This window comes from Amblyomma mixtum, chromosome 5 (genome assembly GCF_055824585.1).
Source record: "Amblyomma mixtum isolate Tamu chromosome 5, ASM5582458v1, whole genome shotgun sequence".
In the NCBI taxonomy this organism is placed as follows: domain Eukaryota; kingdom Metazoa; phylum Arthropoda; class Arachnida; order Ixodida; family Ixodidae; genus Amblyomma; species Amblyomma mixtum.
The window spans coordinates 163545029-163566284 of NC_143016.1; the positions used below are offsets into that span (position 1 = coordinate 163545029).

Below are 21256 nucleotides of genomic sequence, written 5' to 3' on the forward strand. Positions count from 1 at the left end.
AGATGAGCATGATCAGTACCAAGGCATTCGTCTGGGCTAGTCGGTACATGGTTGAAACTGAAGGCACAGCGCACGAAGGACGGGACTAGGAAAGAGACAAACACAGCGCTGTGTTTGTCTCTGCCTTGCCCCGTCCTTCGTGCGCTGTGCCTTCAGTTTGAATGATCAGCACTGTCAGCGAAGGCAGCACGTTGTGCGTTGCTGAGTTGCTGAGCACGCGCAAGACCTGCGTATGTTTCCGTACAACGTCACAACCAAACTCAGCAATATACTCGCGAACAAGTCTTACGTCATACGGCCCTTTGTATTGTGCCGGTTGTGTACTGGAGTGTAGCTTCAAACAAACATCGGCTTGAGAGATTTTCGAATGACGATAGAGGCGCTGAAAGGTGAAAGTCGATTAGGCAAGGGACGCATGCCACGTGAGTGGCTGGTCTGTAAGGCATACCACGTGGGTGCATCTCAGATCGTTGCCCTTGGTTGACCGCCGAGGTATAAAGCAGTTTTGCTTGCTACGCTGCCCGGTCTAGAGCCCACCTCGCTTCTCCATTAACAGTACATTTTTTATCCACGCGCCTTGCCGGTGGTTATCTGTAGTTTTAATTCCGCCATTTTTATTTATTTCTTTGTTTCGGGGAGGGGGGAAAGGGGGATGATGTGGGGCTATGTGGGCTAAGATGGGCTTTTCGGTCTCCGCGCTTACGGTAAGAGCGAATTTTACGATTGCGGAGGCGAACTTACGGTTCTTTGCACTCCGCTTAAGCGGGGAGGTGCGGCAGCGGTCGCTTCTTTTATACGAGGTGCATTTGCACTATCATTCCATTACATATCGGTATTAGAGCAAAAATACATAAGGAAACGCCACTCTACCCCGCAATAAGCAAGCGCTCAATTTAACGGGGCATGATTTTAGCCTTCATTAGGTGTTTTTCATTCTTTCGGCGTTGTTCTAAGACACTTTGAACCGTGTTTCTACTGCAGGGAGGGCTTAAAACGCAAGTGCATACGTACTGGTCAGCAAATAATTTTTTATTTCAACGCGAACAATGTTATAAGGCAACAAAAATATAAATATAATACGAACCAGTTTGTAACAGATACAAAACACTGGGGGAACGCAGTGATCCACTACTGTAAAAACTATCTTCCCGTTGGAATTAGTGTCCGACAAGGGTAGAGGTTGCAGTACTAGAAAAAAGAAGTGGTAGAATAACCCAACTCTAATATAGAGCCCAACTCCATCAGTTACATCTTTTTTACAGAAATTATTTAAAGTTCGCATGAAAAACATTCTAGCTTAAACCATTCTAGGGACCCTTCCGAATGCCTGTAAATTTCTACTGCACACCTTTTTGACGGGCTCAAGCTAACCCTCGCTAGTCGCCGACTCTCTGCATGTATGGTTTTATGTGAGGTAAAAAACACTAGTAACGGCTTCTTAAGGAACGGGCATTGCTAATTGGTCGTGATGTAGAGACAAACAATTTTTAGATCAATGGAAGGAGTCGAGCAATATTATAATTTGCAGCCCAACATTTCATTTCCACGCTGTTCAAGGAATAATGAGCGTTTATAGAAACTGGCCTTCTGATTTAGCATGCGCTATAAAGGTCGTATATTGATCATTATGTCAACTTCAAGCAATAAGAGGTTGGCGTTATTTGAAATACACGAAAGCGTTACTGTGTTTCCCACGCATTTGTACACCAAAAACTTCAGCTGGTCCAAGCTCAAGCTGCAGTTCAAACATGCTATGGTCTGCTCATCATCAAAGCTGCCTTCTCGAAGCCAGTAACGTACTGGATAGATCCGTAGCGCCATTTGCTGGCACCCGTCACGACCAGGCGACGTGCACGTGGTGACCGTACGCAGAGGCCTCCCCTCACCCTCCTCATTTACTAGCTGGCTCTTATTTCATTGCTTTGTGAACAACTTCCTTCCTTGGAATTTTTTTCTTTGCTGTACGCTTGCATGGGTGGAAGACGCTTCTAATGATCTGCCCGCGATGAAGAGGCATTCACAGGCAACCACGCGGTAGAAGAGTTTTGAAACAATCATGGCTCAGTCACGGTGTCGGTGCTTTGTATTTTGTGTAGTAGACAAAACCGCAAAGATTTTCTCCTGTGGTGGAATAGTTTCATGGTACATGACACACTTTCCAGGCGCCTAGTGACTAGGGTGAGGGCAGCCTCCGTTGTTACCTTTTAAGGACTAGTGTCAATTAAGGACTGATCTAGGGCTATAAACACAGCCTTACCCCGCATGCACATTGGCATGGATTGTGTTAAACTTCTCGGATCTTTAAAAGCTATAACGGACCTGCCACTCAGCGGCGACTGTCATAAAAGCGCAACACAATGCGCCGTTCGAGCGCTCTAGACAGGTGTTTGAACGACTGTACATTATACCCAACAGTTCTGGAAAAAAGCACTTATCAAGGGGACGGAGTTTATGAATGCGATTTTTTCATGTATTGTAAAATTTTAGTATAAAAATCGATATATCCGTATGTATCCCATCGGCAGGCTTGCCTTTTTTGCTAATAACGTTTTTGCGGTCGTTGAAAACGTTCCCGATTGGTTTTCTATTGCAGTAGTAACTGCTCCAGGCAAGAGATGAGAAAACTTTAAAAGAAAGAAATTGCTACGCGTCGGAAGAATTGACCATTACCGTCAATATTTTCGTAGCAGGACATTACAATATTCCAATATTAAATTTTTTTATCCAAGTATACATGGTTTTGTAAGAGGGTTTTGGTGACAGAAATATACGTCGCTTCATTCGTGCGTACGATTGATTTAGTTCCCCGGCCACGGGCATTCAAAAATTCATTCAATATTTTTCCTCATGGAAAATTATTGTTTAAACTTGAATCGATTGGACTTCCCTCTTTTATAATTCAGTGGGTGCATGCCTATCTTACAGATAGGCAGCAATTTGTAGCAATCCAGGACTCTTGTTCAGACATGCTGCATGTGACTTCAGGGGTTCCTCAAGGCAGTGTCTTGGGACCCCTGCTATTTTTAGTCTATGTGAATGACCTAGTGGATATTGTTGAAAAGGATGTAGAGGTGAGGCTATTTGCCGATGATTGTATAATTTTTAAAGAGGTAGTAAGTGATTCTGACCACTTGTCACTTCAAAAAACTGTACTAGCAATTGCAGACTGGTTTGAGCGCTGGGGCATGGATATTAACCCAAACAAAACCGTATTATTAAGAATCACAAGAAAAAAAGCGCCCAGATTTCACAGTTATATACTTCACAACCATCCCATTTTAGAAGTAGAAAGCTATAAGTACCTCGGAGTAACCCTCACGAACAAACTTACTTGGTCCACTCATATAGCTGACATCTGCTCATCAGCAGTAAATAAATTATGGTTTATTAAAAGGAAACTCAGAAACTCTCCCGTCAGTACCAGAATCACTGCATACAAGGCTTGTGTTAGGTCCCGACTTGAATATGCGGCAGCAGTGTGGGACCCGCATAACAAGAAAGACATTGCTCAACTGGAGCGTGTTCAGCGAAAAGCAGTTCGTTTTATTTATGGGAAATATAGAAGGATAGACTCTCCAACTGCATTAATTCGAAAGAGTAATTTACAGTTCTTGGCAATAAGAAGAAAAGTTATCCGTCTAGTACTGCTTCATAATTACATGTCTGGAAATCTGAAGGCAGATCTTCCTGATTGTGTGAAGCTGGCGAGCACTAGGAGAACACGTCATGTACATGAACAGTCATTAGTACCAATTTTCGCACGAACTAGTGGGTTTAAGAACAGTTTTTTTCCGAATACTGTCGCGGAGTGGAATGGTCTTCCTTCGGGTCTATGTAAGTCTAGGAATTTTGAGAAGGAGCTAAAGAACTTATTGTATGGCTCCTAGTATCTTGTTTGTTGACTCTGGATTTGTGTCCTGTTTACTGACTCGCGGTGTTGTAGCTGATGCTCTTATAGAAATTTTTTTTAGTTGTATGCCCCTCCTGCTTGGGCCAACTCTGGCTTGCAGTATACTGAAATAAATAAATAAATAAACGTAAAAAAAGTACTGTCTAGCTACAAATTAAACAATGCTCAATGAAGGACAGCTACGAGGCATGCACACCGCCGTGACAGATCACCGAAATGCAATCACAGCCGCTAGACGTTCTCTGATTAAGTGCGCCTATAATGAGCGCCTCTCACTCGCCCTACAACTCCTTCCTCTCGCGCCCCTCTTCTGAGCGGGTCGCTGTCGCGGTCAAATGGTCAGCGTCAAACTGGGCAAGCGGGAGGGAGGCGAGCGAACGTGGTTACGGGACGAGCTTATCGACCCAACCAGAGTGCGAAGGGGTCGCTGGAGGCGCGTCCATAGGAACGTCGGTTCCAGGAGCACGACCACGCTCACATTCGCGAGAACCGCTGAACGGTGCGGACGTCAGGAGAGCCGCTGCAGTGCCAACGTCGAGCGACACACCGAGTCACCCGCACTTTGGCAGGTGAGGACAATTCATTCCTTTGTGCAGGACCAAGCAATAAGTGCTTTCCAGCGGAACGCAATGCAGGCACGATGCTGCTACCTTTACTTCTTTTCGAAGCGTAGTACTTTGGTGTTGTCATTTTCTTTTACCGCGAGGTGAACGCACGCCACTTCGATCGCGCCGCATTTTTTCCCAGATCATTGGTCACGCGGTTTGCCGCGCGAAAGGCGTTCGCGAGATGCTGCCGGAATAGTCAATCATTGGCGTTTCGAAACTGCGACGTTTGGTAAGAGCGTGGGGCAGATGAACCCTTGTAGTTTTCGACAGGGGTCTCTCGTGTGAGATATTTTACTCGGGTCTAATCTCTCTGCTGCGCTTTGACGCTGGCTGACTCTTTGAGACACCAGCTCACGGTTCACGCGGTGCCGACTTTAATGCTGCTGACCGCATTGTTAAACGTCGTGTAGTCGGATTTTCGGCACAGAACAGCTGCACGAAAGCACATGACACATGAAAGCACCGTGAAGTCTATTGCACATATAGCGCTCGTCGCACAACAAGCTGAAGTTCTGAGAATTTACTTGTACTGCCTCGACTTTCAACTTTCTGACAAATCGAAGCTTTTGGGCGACTCACTATCAGCACAAAGTCTACTTTGACGCATGCGATGTCTGCACTCTTATACTACATCATCAGCGCGGCTTGATGTGCAGTTGTTTAGGAATCAAATAAAGAATCACGTGACGCCACGTGTGGGGCTTGTGACATGTTTCGCAAGTGCAGATTCCTCGCAGCGCTTCATTTCACATTGCAACAAGGTTAAACGGAGGAAGATGGCAGCTGCGAAAAGAACAGAAGAATGATTGTTGGAGCTAGCTCCTTTACATTGGTGAGAAATTTGGCTGGAAGAGATGCCCAGAGGAACAGAAGCAGAGTTCATCGTTTGCATACGTGTTTTGCTGTCCCCGTCGTTTTCTGCGATACCGATATTTTTCACGTTGCGCTGTTTGTTCGTTAAACGCGGGCGCTTGCGCCAATGACTCGGTCATTACAAGTAAGCGTAGCAAATTATCCTGCTAATACTCTCTACAGTGCCAGACAGCGGGGATCGCAAAGCAAGCAAAGTTAGCTGCCCCTTGTAGCTATATTGGTGAAGAAATGCCACTGTGCCGCGGCTTCGTTGGAGAGGTGGCTTAAGAATGCCCACACGAGTGCACGCACGCACACTGTTTTTATGTCCTCTACACAGCTGCCTCATTGGCGCCTCTTCGGTTAAGCGCGCAGTGTTCTACCACCGAGAAGCTACTTTATTGTAAACAGCAACGCACAGCCGCGCATACCCTGACAAGTAGACTTGTTTTTAAGCTGCAGGGAAAAGCACTGATAGTGAAGACACACTTGTACACAGATCAAAGCGCACTCAGAATTGCTTATTGCATCAAGAAAGCTACTAAAGAACAAATCTACGATCAGAGATACGCAGTCGTGAAATGTTGGAGTGTAGGACAAAAATTACAAAAAACGGAAACACGAAAACATTTTTTTTTCGCCTAAGGCTTGAGCTGTCAATAAACTTCACAAATACCAGCACCAATCAATAACTGACAAATACCCTGAAATTCTCAGACGGCAGAGTTTTGCGAACAGAAGCATCAAGCGCAAGTCAGAGGTTGGCGACGTTTGCTACCGCCGCAGACTTTCACAGGAATAACAAATGCTTAGAGCGAAAGCAACAATGCACTCCACCCCAAACGAAGAAAGTTTTTTAACCTATCATTTGTTGCGACAGCTGTGCCTTTGCTTCGGGACTGTGTTTTGCCGCGACCGACGTAAAACGCCACAAAACGAATGCGACACGTGGTGGCCGCCAGCCTTCGCTCTGCGGCAGTGCCAGTGCCGTTGTTGCCGGCTTCGGTTTCATTTGCTGCACTCGAATGAAATCAATGAATATCTATGAGTTGATTTCGCAACAATGTCTAGATAACTTCGTTTATTCTCTGTCTCATGCGCTGTCTTATTCGAAACACGCGCCCACGTATCGCCGTATCGGTATCGAAGGTACGAAGGACGAGTTGACACCCCTGTGGGGAGTAAGTGTCGTCAGTGATTCGCGGTAGTCCGCACTCTGTCCGATCGCGACTGTAAGCAAAACGTTTGCGAAGGCGTCGTCCGGTTGGAAGCCATACCAAGAGTTCGGAAAGCCTCCTTTGTCTACGACCCCTGTTTTTGAGTAAAGAGTATTCGCTGGAAATATCAATGGTCCAACAGAGAGCGCCCTACCTGGAGGAGATTTTTTTTCCTAGGAATCGAATGCATCTGAAACCTTTAAAAATGTTCGTGAGATATAAAAAGTTCTAATCTTCATATATCCGCATTTAGCAAATGCTTTCACAGGGACATATGCACATATGCACAACTAGGTCGCAGCTCTGGTTATTCAGCACTCGCTAGTGCGGAAACTGTTATCTAAAGCTGGACATCAGGATTGAGCGTGCATGGCACAGTGCGAGAATGAATAACATGTATAACAGCCAACCTTATTCAAACTTCAGTTAAACACCAGGACAGTCTTAACAAAGATAATGTAATGAACTAAGTGATTGCGCAATAGAAGTTAAACAATAATACTGAAAACAAATTTCACAATTTATTAATATCATTTAATATTTGCTGGGAGCCTGCGAAATCTTCGATGGCGCAAAAGCAACAATCAATCATGCCAGCAAGAACGCAGAATGTTAAAATATGAGACCGTGGTAAAAGCGCCGTGCGAATTCGTGGTAACGATGTCACATGGGAGAAAATTTCAACATAGACGTTCAGAACTGTACGCACAAACAAATATCGAAATGCTAACGCATTTAATAAAAAAAATATACATCATTTAAGAGATCGTTCCATCTTCGTGGAAAGGGAAGAGCGAGTACGATGGTGCCTAAACCTACGCTTGTTACTGAGTCTTAACTTTCAGCAATGACATCCATTTCAACTCGTCCGCCCAGCTGGTCTTATATTTCTCAACATATGCTAACAATTCATTGTGTAATAAAGCTGATTGTCCACCCTGGTAACTTTTCTGTCTTAATAGCCATTGTTGCCGCAATTTGGAACGTGAAGACGATGCCTTTTATCCAGAAAATAGCCATTGTTGCTGTAATTTGAAATGTGTAGACGGTGCGTTTTATTTAGAAACGTCTGGTCGGTTATACACTTTAAAGTAGTGGGCCAAACGGAATTGGAAAAATAATAAAAAATCACTGCATTCATTCTGCTGTACAAGGAGAGGTACCGGTTTATCTAGAAGCCAAGAAATGTGTCCAACATATGTCAGTTTTATTTTAAGGTAGCCAAGACTATCCTTAATCGACTTCAGGAACCTATCGCGAAGGGCATCAACATGACGCATGAAGGGCGACTAACACCGATGGGCTGGTGTGCTGGTGAATTTTGATGGAATGCACAGTGCAAATGCGCAAGAAAACGAGGACACAAGCCTCACACGAGTGCAGTGATTTCATAGTCCTCGGGGTCGTCACGATGGCTTGGACTTCATAGCCTTTGGAAAACGCGCTTGCCGGACCGCAACGCTGAACCTGTTCTTTCGCCCAGAATTCCTTTTAGCCGAATGTTGCTGCAGGTAACGGACATTTACAAAGAATTGGACTTTGTGCCGGATTGGTGTCCTCTCCTGATGCGCTGTATATCCTTGCCGGCCTTTTACTTTTGTGATGTTTTCTACCAAGTTTGTACCACGTTGCGCCTACCTAGGTGCTCTGTGAATAGATTTTTGGGCACACACACACACACACACACACACACACACACACACACACACACACACACACACACACACACACACACACACACACACACACACACACACACACACACACACACACACACACACACACACACACACACACACACACACACACGCGCGCGCGCGCGCGCGCAAACATACATACATCCTTTCTGCACATAGCCATGTAGAATAAATACCATGAAAAAAAAAGTCAGGATGGCCACGTGGTCAAGGTGCAAGATTTAAGCTCCGGTCCTCGAAAGAGGGCTTGGGTTTGAGCCCCCTTCTGACAACATTTCTTTTTCAACCTTTGTTTCTTTTGAACCTGCTGTAGAGTTATAAATGCGCTACAGGTATGGGCATTTTTATTGTTCAAATGTTTGCGAATACGGCTGCCAAGTGACAAAGTTCGGTTTGGCTGGCTATCTAAAACTGCTGTCGGAATGAATTTGTTATGTTAGGCGATATCTCGACAAGGGTTCTTGAGGTGACACGTCCCACCTCGTTCGAATGCGGCTACGGATTATCAAGTGCTATATTTTGGGCCACACTATCGCACATAAGACAGGGGATTTTGGAAACAATTTCTTAATGTGTATTAGGGAGGAGAGCACAGAAGAACGGCCGTGGCATTGAGGGCATATGTTTGACCCAATTGTTTTTAGCGCCGAAAACTTACGCTCGATGTTGGGAATTTTACTGAAAGTTCTTTTACTCTGCCTAATTCATGGGACCACAATCTATAGAAAAATTTTGATTACAAACCTATAGCACCTTAAAATGGTTAAAATATATACAGCTACCAATCTAGGTTGCTCCCATGCGCAACGCCCCGCCCACAGCTACGCATGACGCGAAGAGCTGAAGTATGCCGCAGGTGTATTTCGCTTAGGCAAATGGCGAAGTGAATATAGACGGTGTGCATTTATACTATCCAACGACATTTTGTGAGCGATGTCTATCACCTTGTAACTCAAAAGCAGTGTGAGATTGCGGTTCACAACCATGCGGGACAGGCACTGCGCTAGCTGTATCACGACTTTATTTATAACGGGAGGAAGAAAGGACGAGGATAAACGCCCTCGCAGCGCGCATCTTCGCAACCTCAAGGCTCTGGAGCGCGCGGTAGCTCAGGCTAGCCGCTCGTGCCTCTGCCATGGCTACCTGGGAACTTTTGACTCCTCTAGTACTATGACAGGTCATCAGGGAGAGAAATTCACCAAACTGGCTGTAGGAAATAAACCAATTTTATTAACTTAAATATTTCAGACCGAGAAACAAAACTGTGATACTTGTAGACAGAAGAAACTTTATCACAAGTACAGCGCATGGAGGCTAACGAAAAGAGTTCACAACAGCGCATGGAGGCTAACGAAAAGAGTTCAGCTGAAGTTAAGGACAACGCACCGAGCTATGGAAAGCAAATTGATTGGTGTAGCTTTGAGAGACCAAAAATCGGCAGATTGGGGGGGGGGGGGGGGACAAACTCGGGTTACTGACATCCTGGTCGAAATCAAGCGGGTGAAATGGGCTTGGACAGGGCATGTAATGCGAAGGGATGGTAACCGCTGGTCCTTGAGGGTAACGGAGTGGATCCCAAGTGAAAGCAAGCGTAGCAGGGGAGACATAAAGTCAGGTGGGCGGTTGAGATCAAGAAGTTTGTGGGGATAAGGTGGCCGTAACTGGCGAAAGACAGGGTCAGTTGGAGAGACATGAAGGAGGTTTTTTCCCTGCAGTGGGCGTAGTCAGGCTGGTGACGATTGGTGGGTACACCAGGCCTATTTTGGGAAAGAAGACGACGACCGCGAAGTAAGTGTTTCCTGTTGAACGAATGTGTGGCGCTGGGACTGGCCCGTTTGAGCTACCGGATCCATCTGACACAATGCTGATAACACTCTTTTCAGCATTCTGTCGCTGTAACGGGCCTTCCTCATCCTCACCCTGGAGATCCAGAGCCACACCATGCCCCCTTAAATTGGTCAGGCCAGAAAGATTCTAGCCCGTCTACCCTCCCCGCGATCTCTAGCGGTGCAAATGACCAAGATGCTGGTGACTGGCTGTCCTCGTATGAGCGCGTCGTAATTTACAAAAACCATCATGGTGGATTCGTGTTTATGTATTTGTTTTACTCAGTCCCAGGGCTGGGGAACAAATCCCAGCCGTGTCGGCCGCATTTCGATGGACGCCAAATGCAAAAGCACTGGTGTGCTGGACAATTTCAGTGCGCAATGAAGAAGTCAAGGTGGTATAATTTAATTTGCAGCCGCCCTATACTGCGGCGTCTATGATAGTGGGCAGTTTGGTGGCCTAAAAATCGCATATCATGCCCTACCATTTCGTGCCATATCATACCATACCACTTCATTGCAGGGAGATGGCGGGGAAGATGTGATTGTTGACACCACAAAAAAAAAGTTGTTAAGGATTGCAAAGGCAGCCTCAGTCGTCTGGCCATCATTTCGATATGAGAACAAGTCTTCATCTGAGCCAGAAGATGACAAGCCTTCTTGTAGAACGCTGGCCAGCGAATTGAGGCTCCCCTATTGCTTGCTTGCTCAATTTCCATTCCATACCACGCATATCACCCACCGCGGTGGCTCAGTGGTTAAGGCGCTCGTCTACCAAGCCTGAGTACCCGGGTTCCAACCCGAATCCGGCGGCCGTGTTTCGATGGAGGCGGAGCGCAATGCGCTCGTGTGCTGTGCCATATCAGTGCACGTTAAATATCCTGAGGTGGTCGAAATTATTCCGGAGACCTCCACTACGGCACCTCGCTCTCACTTTCTTCTTTCACCTCCACCTTCCTCCCTTCTCTTACAGTGCGGTTCAGGTGTCCGCCGAGATATTGGAAACAGATACTGCGCCATTTCCTTCCCTCAGAAAGCAATTATTACCACGCCATGCCATACCAAACGACGCCAGTTTTTAGAACAGGTGGGAAGGTGACACAAAGCTCGCCAATGTGGTTTTCTTCTCTTCGATTATGCCATACTGTGGCCTCGAAGTTAGGAATCCCAATTTATCACTTAGTCTTCTCTCAAGACCAACTTCAAAGACGATTTCGGCCGTACCGTCCGGCGCAGGCTCCGCACTGGGGAATGTGTCCATGACCGAACCCTGCAGTACAACGAAACTTTCATCAGCTTTACCAGGTATGCCAGGAGAAGCCAGCCCTGATTTAAAAAAAAAATAGTCTTTTTGAGGTAGCATTACTACGTCGGAGACATAGTAATGCTGGTGTTGGCGGACATCAGAAAATAGATGAATAAAATTAACTGGGAAGCTGTTGAAGGGTCCCTGAAAATGGTGTTTGAGGATGGTTATAATACGCTTGCATTATGTAGAGTATAGGACACCGAGCGTTCATGCCACGTACAAGACCCCAAAAGCGAGCCGATTATTTACAATAAATTTTTAAAAATTCGCGCTTCGACGCCTTGGGGTGAAGAGCGGTGCCGGGCTTCCGCCGAAATCCGCGCGCAACGCGTCATGCAGCGCTTATTACGTCAACAGCGGAGGGCTATCATTGGTTCGTCATGCCAACTACTTCTGACGTCACGAAGTTACGATCGCCGACGCCAGAAGCTCCTCCCACCGCGGAACTCCCGCGCCCGTCGGCAGCCAGTAGAGGGGCCGAGTGGGTGGGGATGGTGGGGGCGCTGCGAAGTTTAGTGAGCAAAAGTGGGAAGAGGACAGCGAAAGGCGCGAAAGCGCGGATTTTAAACTGTAGGTAAGTGAGCGGCGTCCTTTAACATCCTAGGCGTATCGTAAGATTATTCAAAGCCCCTTTCAGAGCCCCTATAACTAGTACCTGATATTTACCTTTTAACTATTAAAATTAGGAGCGTCGTTATCATTAGAGTTCTGCTGCCGGCCGTGAGTAACAGCCTTATCGCGTTCAGTATAGCAGCACTGCTGGAAAAAGAAAACTGGTTTTTGAACAAAGGGAATGATGCAGCATCTGTGTCACATCTCGGCTGACACGTGGACAGCGCCGTAAGGGCAGGGGTAAAGGAGGGAGTGAGAGAAGAAAGGAAGAAAGAGGTGCCGTAGTGGAAAGCTTCCGAATAATTTCGATCACCGGTGTACCTTTAACGTGCAGTGACATCGCACAGTCCACAGGCGCCTTTTTGTGCTTCGCCTCCGTCGAATCATTGCCGCTCCGGCTGGATTCATACCCGGGAACTCTGGCTGAGTAGCCGAGCGCCCTACCACTGAGACACCACTTTATAGGCTTCGGGCCCTTGAAGCTTCTTGCATCTTTGCGCGCGCCCAAGGGGGAGAGTACGAGGAGGAGCCCAACTGCGGCACCGAGGAGACAATCACAGGCTCGAGCCATGAGGACGTCACAGGCAGTGCAGCCAATCAGAGAGCTCTCGCCCCAAAGGCGACGTCACAGGCGGCTCTGTCACAGCTACCGCGCTGCAGAAAGAGGGGAAGTCCTGGAATATTCCAAAGCAACAGAAGAAGAATATTTTCTTTTCTTTTCTTTTTTCCCTTTCTTTCTTTTTTTCCCGTTCTTTCTTACTGTCTTTCCTTAGTTTTATTCTGATTCTTGTGCAGTAGTGATTGACTCTGTCGTTCTCTGGCTTGCTCCATTCTGCCGAGCACTGCCCCACAAGCCCCTTGTTGACTTGGGCAGGCTCGTATTTGTACAATGTTATTTTTCAAATAAATATTTTTATTATTGTTATTTATTATTTTTGTCTGGCTTCACATTCGCAGCTACTGGTATTTGAACACATTCTGCAATCGGGCTGTTTATCGGGTGTTACTGGAGTTACTGATATACAGTTACTCTATATTCACACAATCAATCAGGCCGTAGAGAAATGTGTACAATATAACCAACCCATATATATAGCCTTCATTGATAACAAGAAAGCATTTGACTCAGGGAAAACCTCATCAGTGATGCAGCCATTGCGAATCAGGGCGTAGAAGAGCCAGAAGAGCCTTAAATTAAAACACTGGAAGACATCTATAACGACTGCACAGCTACCATAGTCTTCCATAAAGACCGCAATAAAATTCCATTGAGGAAGGCTGTCAGGCAGAGAGACACGATCTCACCAACCCTTTTACAGGAGGTGGTCCGAGGCCTGCATTGGCAAGAGTTGGGGATAAGAGTTAGTAGAGAAAACCTAATTTGCGATTCGCTAATTGCATTGCCTTGCAAAGTCACTCAGGAGACGACCTGCAAACCATGATCAATGCGTTAAACAGGCAGAGCAGAACGGTGGGTCTAAAAATTAACGTGCAGAAAACCAAAGCAGCTTCAACAGTCTCGCAAGCGAAACAGCAGTTTATAACTGGTAACGAGGCGCTGGAATACATCTACTAAGGCCAGGTGGTGACCCCTGATCCAGATCATGAGAAAGAAATAAGATAGATGAATAAGAATGGAGGACGGAGGGGGACGTATAGCAGCTTCTCTCACTATCAATAACGCTTTATCAATAAGTCTGTCAATAACCCATAAGAGAAAAGTACAGGACAGTTGTATCTTACCGGTCCTCACCTATGGGGTAGAAACGTGGAGGCTGACGAAAAGGGTTCAGTCTAAGGCACACCGCAGCGAGCTATGGAAAGAAAAATCAAAGTTGTAACGTTAAGAGACCGCAAGCGAGCAGAGTGTGGGAGGGAAGAAACGTGGGTTAATGACATCCTAGTCGAAATCAAGAGGAAGAAATGGGCTTGGGCAGGGCACGTAATGCAAAGGCAAGATAACCGCTGGTTCATAAGGGTAACGGAGTGGATTCCAAGAGAAGGCAAGCGTAGCAAGGGGCTGCAGTAATTTAGGTAGGCTGACGAGATTATGTTTGAAGGGATACGGTGGCCGCAGCTGGCAAATGACAGGGTTAATTGGAAAGAAACTGGAGAGGCCTGTGCCCTGCAGTGGGCGCACTCAGGCTGCTGCTGCTTTTGATGATATGCAGTAACTCTAAGCGATACTGGAAGTTAACCAGTAAATAACAAGGTCGTTCCTCTGACGTCAGAGTGTTGTTGACGCAAGCTGTACAAGAAGCGCGTTCAGTGCGAATAAATTATCATTCTTAGTGGCACCGCACGCCTGTTCTGACGCTAGTCTCTGCTGCGTTCGCCAAGAACGCCTGCTCGGACGCCTCCCTATCGGCGACGCTCGAACTGTACGCCTACTCGGACACATGTCGCAGGTTTGGAATGTGCGACGGGGCCTTCCAGATTGTCTAAAAAATAACTTCGCTATGCTAAACGACTTGAACAACGGTGAGCTCGAGTGCTAGTGCACGATATTCTACGCTTGGAAATGCCAAGCCATCAGCTAACTTTTTTAGAATTTCGAGAACGCATCACCCTCGACATTGTGGCTCAACAACTTTTGACGGCATCGTGCGATTAGATGTGCTTTCGAAAGGCCAGCGTCCCCCAGCGCAGGTCACGTCATAGCGCAGGTGCCATTGACTTTCTCAGCCCCGCCTACGCTGTAATGATCGCCGCTGCTGGCGGCTCCAGCTCACACCGCAGAGAGCAGGGCACGAGGCCAATGTTGCACGAAGTGCCGTTCGCTGGACGGCGTTTCCTTGGGAGCCGTCTTTTTGAGAGCGCGGTGGTGGTGGTGAAAACTTTATTTGCAACAGGGGAGTTTGGGACACACAGATCCGTGCGCTCCCGCACGGTCCCACTGCAGTCAAACGCTTATGTCCCTTTAAAGGAAAAAACAGCGCGACGAAACACGGACACGCGTAGAAATGACACACACACGAGCGCTGACTCACAACTGAAAGTTTATTCTGGTGGAAAGATCCTTAAATAGAAAACATGAGCGGGTGGGTAACAGGGTTGCTCAGCGATAACCGTTTTTAAGACTTTTACCTTCTTCATGTTCTTACATTTTTTTATTTTTTGATGTTTTCACCTGTATAAATTTCATCTGTGTCCTTCATAGTTTTTACCTTTCCCCGCCCTTTTGGGTACTTTTACATAGTTTTTGTTAATGTTACCTACCTGAACACCGTTACGCGGCCCTTTACACCGTCTTTTTATCGCTTATAACTTTCTTTTGTTCCCTGTTGTGTTTTTGTGTCATCCTATGACGCGACCACACTGATTGCCGGTTATCGCTGAGCAGCCCTGTTACCCACCCCCTCATGTTTTCTATTTAAGGGTCTTTCCACCAGAATAAACTTTCAGTTGTGAGTCAGCGCTCGTGTGTGTGTCATTTCAACGTGTGTCCGTGTTTCGTTGCGCTGTTTTTTCCTTTAAATGCATTACCAACTAGCCCGGAACCTTGCTCTTCTGAAGTTCATGTCCCGGAGGCTCACGGCGCTGGCAGCCCGGCCTGTGGCGATGGCTTGCTTAGCCGTGTCCTGAGAACACAGTAGGGTCTTCCAAGCCTCCCAAGTGGTAAGGTGCTCCAGGCCCCGCGGGGCAGGATGCGCCTCGCAGAGGAAAAGAATATGGTCGAGAGTGGCTTTGGGGTGGTTGAAGAGAGTACAGGAGGGGTTTGTGTGGACTTGGTGATAGCGCGAGCGTATGTAAGGGGAGGGCAAAATGAGTGTTTGGAGCTGCCTCCAAAGTGTCTGATGATAATTGCCGAGAGAGGGATGGGGTGGAGGGTAGAGCCGACGCTCGGCTTTGCAGGCCTGCGTCACTTCGCTCAATGAGTGCATGCGCTCCCGCGAGTACCCCAGGTCGGGGCCACCGGTGCCCGGTTGAGAGAACCTCGGGCTAAAGCGTTGGCGGCCTCGTTTCCGGGATTCCCGGAGTGGGCAGGCAGCCATATCAGCTCCATGTGGCGGGGTTTGTGGGCGGCGAGGGAGTTCAGTATGCGAAATGGAGGGATGTGAACTCTCCCGCGAGCAAAATTTAGTATGGCAGTTTTAGAGTCAGATAGAACATACCAGGCCTCCGTGCGTTTGAGAGCGCATGTCTTCTGGCGCTATTCAGCTAAAATTTCTTCAGTTACAGTGTCGAGGGTGATCGAGTTTTCGTAATTGCGAAAACTGATATGGCTATTACTAATGAAAACGAATAATAACTGCGCAATAATAACTGCGCACCTTGCAAGTGGTCGCGTTTATGCAATTTGGCGAGAAAAGATAAGCAAAAGAAGGTTTTGTGTGGCATTAACCACAGGAATAAGTTCGTACAGTGTACATGCAATGTAATTTATCAGATTCCCCTGAGTTGTGGTAGGGTGTACATCGGGCAAACTGGCCGCTGCATAATCCGCTTTTCGACAGGACTAAGGTTATCGGACGCTCGAGGGATAAGAAAGAACGGGAAATTATTGAAGCCTTAGAAATCACGAGATTAGGGCCTGAAAAATGTGTTAGCGATGCTTCAGTACACCTGTACCGCAAGGAGTTGGAGTTTCTTGATTTCACGAGATGAGTGTTGCTTTTGTTTTGGTGGTTGGTGCGCATGCGCTTTGTTGTTGAAGGAAAAGGAGTTGGTGGAATAAGTCAGTTGTTAGTCTGCGTTTGTCCCGTGTGGTTCTTTCTCTTGTGCCGTCCTTTTTGCGCAGTTATTATTTGTTTTCATGATGTCGTACCAACTAGCCGCTCACCGCACTATTCTATATTATTAACGGTCGGCTACCAATCTCTAATAAAAACCAGGCTCCTAGCTATAATAGGAAGTTAATTATCAGAAATGAGTTGGCCATTTGAATAGTTAAATTTATTTACCTGTTTTTTGAGGTCCGCCTGCAATCATATACTGTGCCAGAGAAGTTGTCTTTATAGCTAAAAAAAGCAGATTGTTTAAATTTATTGATCGGCTTCCTGCAAGATCTTGGCATAGATGACACAGCATCACATAACGACGACGTGAACGAAGTTACACTGTTTTTGCGCATGCTGTATGCCCTGGGTTTTGCGCGCCTTGTCTTGAATGCGTCCTGTACCACGTAACATCATTAATGAAGGTGTTGGGTGCGCTCACCACGCCACGGAGCGCCAGAGTGGTTGTCGCGTCGAGTTTACTACCATGTTGCAACAGACAAGACGTGTAGTACTACTACCGTTCTTTCAGGACCAGGCGCCTCTCCGCAACCCCAGCACCTTTTCTGGCTTCATGTCACCGATGTCAACGACTAGTTCAGCTTATATGAACCAGTTAACACCTAAAACATGTGAGCCCCACCTTGGAGATGGCGAGTGTCGACGGTACTGTAAGAGTGTGGTGCGAAACGCCTGAAGAAGAAATATTTTGATTTTTTAGCTGTAATACTTTTAAAGAGACTGTGCCTTTTGCTTGGATGGTCTGCACAGTACGCCGTGTTTGACTGACTTACGTCGCCTACACCCAGTGTATTGGCGCTTTAAACAAGTAATTGACGCAGCTATGATCGAGGCAGATAAGGGGGATTACGTGCTCAAATAAACTGCAGACGATTCTGTCCATACACTTCCTTTAAGCAAGTGAAAAGCCGCTCCATTTCGAGGCAGCTTTTTCTGTTGCTTAAAACGAGAGTGACCTCTTCCTGTAAACAGCAGCGATTACTGTACCGTGCGCCTTGCGGCACCACTACCGTCGAGGGCGCTGTCACAAGGATCGTTAGGCGTGGGGGCCCTTGCACCTGTGGCGCCCCAACGCAATGACTCATATCGCATGCCGCCCATCATATCGCATACGCGGGCCGTCGTACGGTGAGAAGTCGCCATGTTAGAGCTCTTGCCAGTGGCGTGCTCTGTTGGCAGCCCGGCCAGCGTCAGCTCCTCACCTGCGTTTTCCGTCCCAGCTATTACCCCCCACCGCGTTACCGCAATGCAGGTGTATGGCGGAGAGGTTGAGAAACGAATATAAAAATTGGTATGGGAAGGGATAAAGGAGGTGAACAGTGGATTTATTAAGGGGTCACGGCGACCAACGCACGCAGCGGTCGGGTCGTAGCAGGACGGCTGAACCAGCCGAAGGAAGCAGCTCTAGCACGAGACTGGCTCCCGAGCCACTAGCGATGACGACGAAGTGCGGCACTGCGGAGACGTCCTCTTCTTCTTCTTACAATGGCCCCGGCGAGAAAGAATAGCCATCCCGGCGACTTACGGCGAAGAAACGACAGGCGGGTTGTAGTACGGTTTGAGGCGGCTAACGTGGACGACCTCGCGGCCGCGACGGCGGTGGTCCGAGGAAGGTGTAACTGGCTCAGTGAGGTAGCTGACAGGAGATGTGCGTTGAATGACGCGATAAAGGCCATGGTACTTGATGGAGAACTTGCTGTCGGTAGGAACCCAAAGCCAAACGAGAGAGTCAGTGGAGAACGTCGGAGCAGGCCTAGCATTGTCGTGCACGTCTTTGCGGTATCCTTGTGTGGCGGAAGTGAAGGTGCGGGCCAGCTGACGGCACTCTTCAGCCTTGTGGGCAATGTCGGAAATAGTTGTGTATTCAGAAGGATCCGGCCGTAGGGTAAAATGGTGTCGATGGTACAGGATGGTTCACGGCCGTATAAGAGGAAAAAAGGGGAGAAACCTGTCGTCGCCTGATGGGCGGTATTATACGCAAAAGTCACAAACGGAAGTACTTGATCCCAGTTGGAATGATCAGACGCAACGTACATAGCGAGCATGTCGCCCAGAGTGCGATTGAATTGCTCCGTGAGGCCTTTGTTGGCGGGTGGTAGGCAGTAGTCGCGCGGTGTACGGTTTGACAAGCTGAGAGGAGCTCTTGAACTACCTGTGACAGAAATACACGGCCCCTGTCACTGAGGAGCTCCCGAGGTGCGCTGTGACGGAGGACGAAGTGGTGTAGAATAAAATAAGCGACGTCACGAACCGTCGCCGTGGGAAGAGAGGCTGTCTCGGCATAACGGGTCAGGTGATCGACGGCGACGATTACCCACTGGTTACCGGCCGGAGTGCAGGGAAGTGGGCCATAAAGGTCGATGCCAATGCGGTCAAAGGGGCGAGCGAGGCCTTTCGTTGCTGACAGGCATCGTACGATTAAATGTAGCGGCGGACAAAATTGTACATTCCCCGCCAGTAGTAGCGCTGACGAAGCCGGTGATATGTTTTGAGGACACCAGCGTGAGCACTTTGCGGGTCAGTATGATGATGGGCACAAACGTCGGAGCGGAGATGGCGTGGGATAACCAGTAACCATTTTCTGCCGTCAGGGTTGTAGTTTCGGCGGTAAAAGAGACCGTCCCGGACGGAGAAATGGGAAGCTTGGCGGCGGAGAGCTCGCGGATATGCAGCCATGGTAGGGGCATTGATAACATCGAACAGGGCAGAAATCCAAGGATCTAGGCGCTGCTCGGAAGGCATATCTGAGATTGTGAGAGCGGTCAGGGGAGCGTCTGGTGTGGGAACGGCAGGCAGGGACACCGGCGACCGAGACAGAGCGTTGGCGTCAGAATGCTTGCGGCCCGAGCGGTACACAACACGGATATCGTATTCCTGAAGGCGCAAGGCCCAGCGGCCGAGACGGCCCGACGGATCTTTGAGCGTAGCGAGCCAACAGAGGGCGTGGTGGTCGATAACAACGTCAAAGGTGCGTCCGTACAGGCAAGGACGGAACTTGGTGAGTGCCCAGATGATCGCCAAACACTCTTTTTCCGTAACGGAGTAGTTTGACTCTGCTGTCGTGAGGGCGCAGCCGGGCATACGCGACGACGTATTCAGAAAAACCATGCTTGCGCTGGGCGAGTACCGCACCGAGGCCGACACCACTGGCATCAGTGTGGAGTTCCGTTGGAGCATGGGGATCGTAATGACGAAGTATAGGCGGTGATGTCAAAACGTTGCGGAGCTTCACGAAGGCCTCGTCGCAGGCCGGTGTCCAAGAGGACAAGTTAGCGGGTCCATTCATGAACTTTGTTAGTGGGGCGATGATTGTAGCAAAATTACGTACAAAAGTAGGAACATAGGCCCACGAAGCTGCGCAGCTCCTTGAGAGAGGCCGGTTTCGGGAAGTCAGCAACGGCGCGCAGCTTGTCAGGATCGGGGAGAACGCCATCTTTACACACGACGTGGCCGAGGATGGTGAGTTGGTGGGCGCCGAAGTGACATTTTTTAAGGTTCAGTTGAAGGCCGGCACGAGCAAGGCAGGTCAGCACCTGGCGGAGGCGATGCAGATGGGTGGGAAAATCAGGGGAGAAAACCACGATGTCGTCCAGATAACAAAGCAAGATCTTCCATTTGAGGCCACGCAGCACGTTGTCCATCATTCGTTAAAACGTTGCTGGGGCGTTACAAAGGCCGAATGGCATAACGTTGAATTCGTAAAGCCCATCCGGAGTTATGAAAGCGGTCTTTTCGCGATCAGCTGGAGCCATGGGAACTTGCCAATATCCGGAGCGTAGGTCAAGCGAAGAAAAGAATTCTGCGCCTTGCAAGCAGTCCAATGCATCGTCAATGCGTGGGAGCGGATACACATCCCGACGTGTAATTTTGTTGAGACGGCGATAAACCACGCAGAAGCGTATAGACCCATCCTTTTTCTTGACGAGGACCACAGGAGACGACCAGGGACTGCTTGATTCTTGAACGACACCGCGGTGGAGCATGTCGTTGACTTGTTCGGCTATGACACGACGCTCTGTAGGTGACACACGGTATGGGCGCTTGTGCAGAGGCGGGTGAGTGCCTGTGTCGATGTGGTGGGAGACAGCCGTCGTCCGTCCTAAAGAGGCTTGCGACGTGTCGAATGAAGACCGGAAATGCTGCAACAGCTCAAGAAGCTGCGCGCGGCGGCGTGGCTCGAGGGCAGGATCAACAGAACAGGCGAGAAGACCACGCTGACGCGTGCCGGAAGCAACATTGGTAGGGGTCCACGCATCAACTTCGCAAGCAGATGAACGTTCGGTAGAGTCGAGGTCAAATAGTAAGTCCACAGGCTCAAAACGGCCAACACACTCTCCAAGAAGCAATGTGACGGGGTAAGAAAGGGTATTGGCGACCAGAAGTGTGCTGGCACCATTGCGCAGGTCAAGAACGGCGAAGGGCAGTGAGATACGGTGGCGGCAGAAAACGTCGGAAGGTAAGAAGAGAACGGTGGCGTCGGCGGTAG

General features: G+C 48.3%; 1 protein-coding gene across 1 annotated transcript in view; it reads left to right on the top strand.

Moving 5' to 3' along the window:
* The first annotated feature begins 4339 nt into the window (after positions 1 to 4339).
* The window catches only part of LOC149344361 (uncharacterized), a 93048-nt gene continuing 76131 nt past the window's right edge, over positions 4340 to 21256 (top strand). Inside the window, exon 1 of the mRNA XM_089542613.1 lies at positions 4340 to 4479. The gene's annotated coding sequence lies outside the window, so the exon portion shown is untranslated. The remainder of the gene's footprint in view (positions 4480 to 21256) is intronic.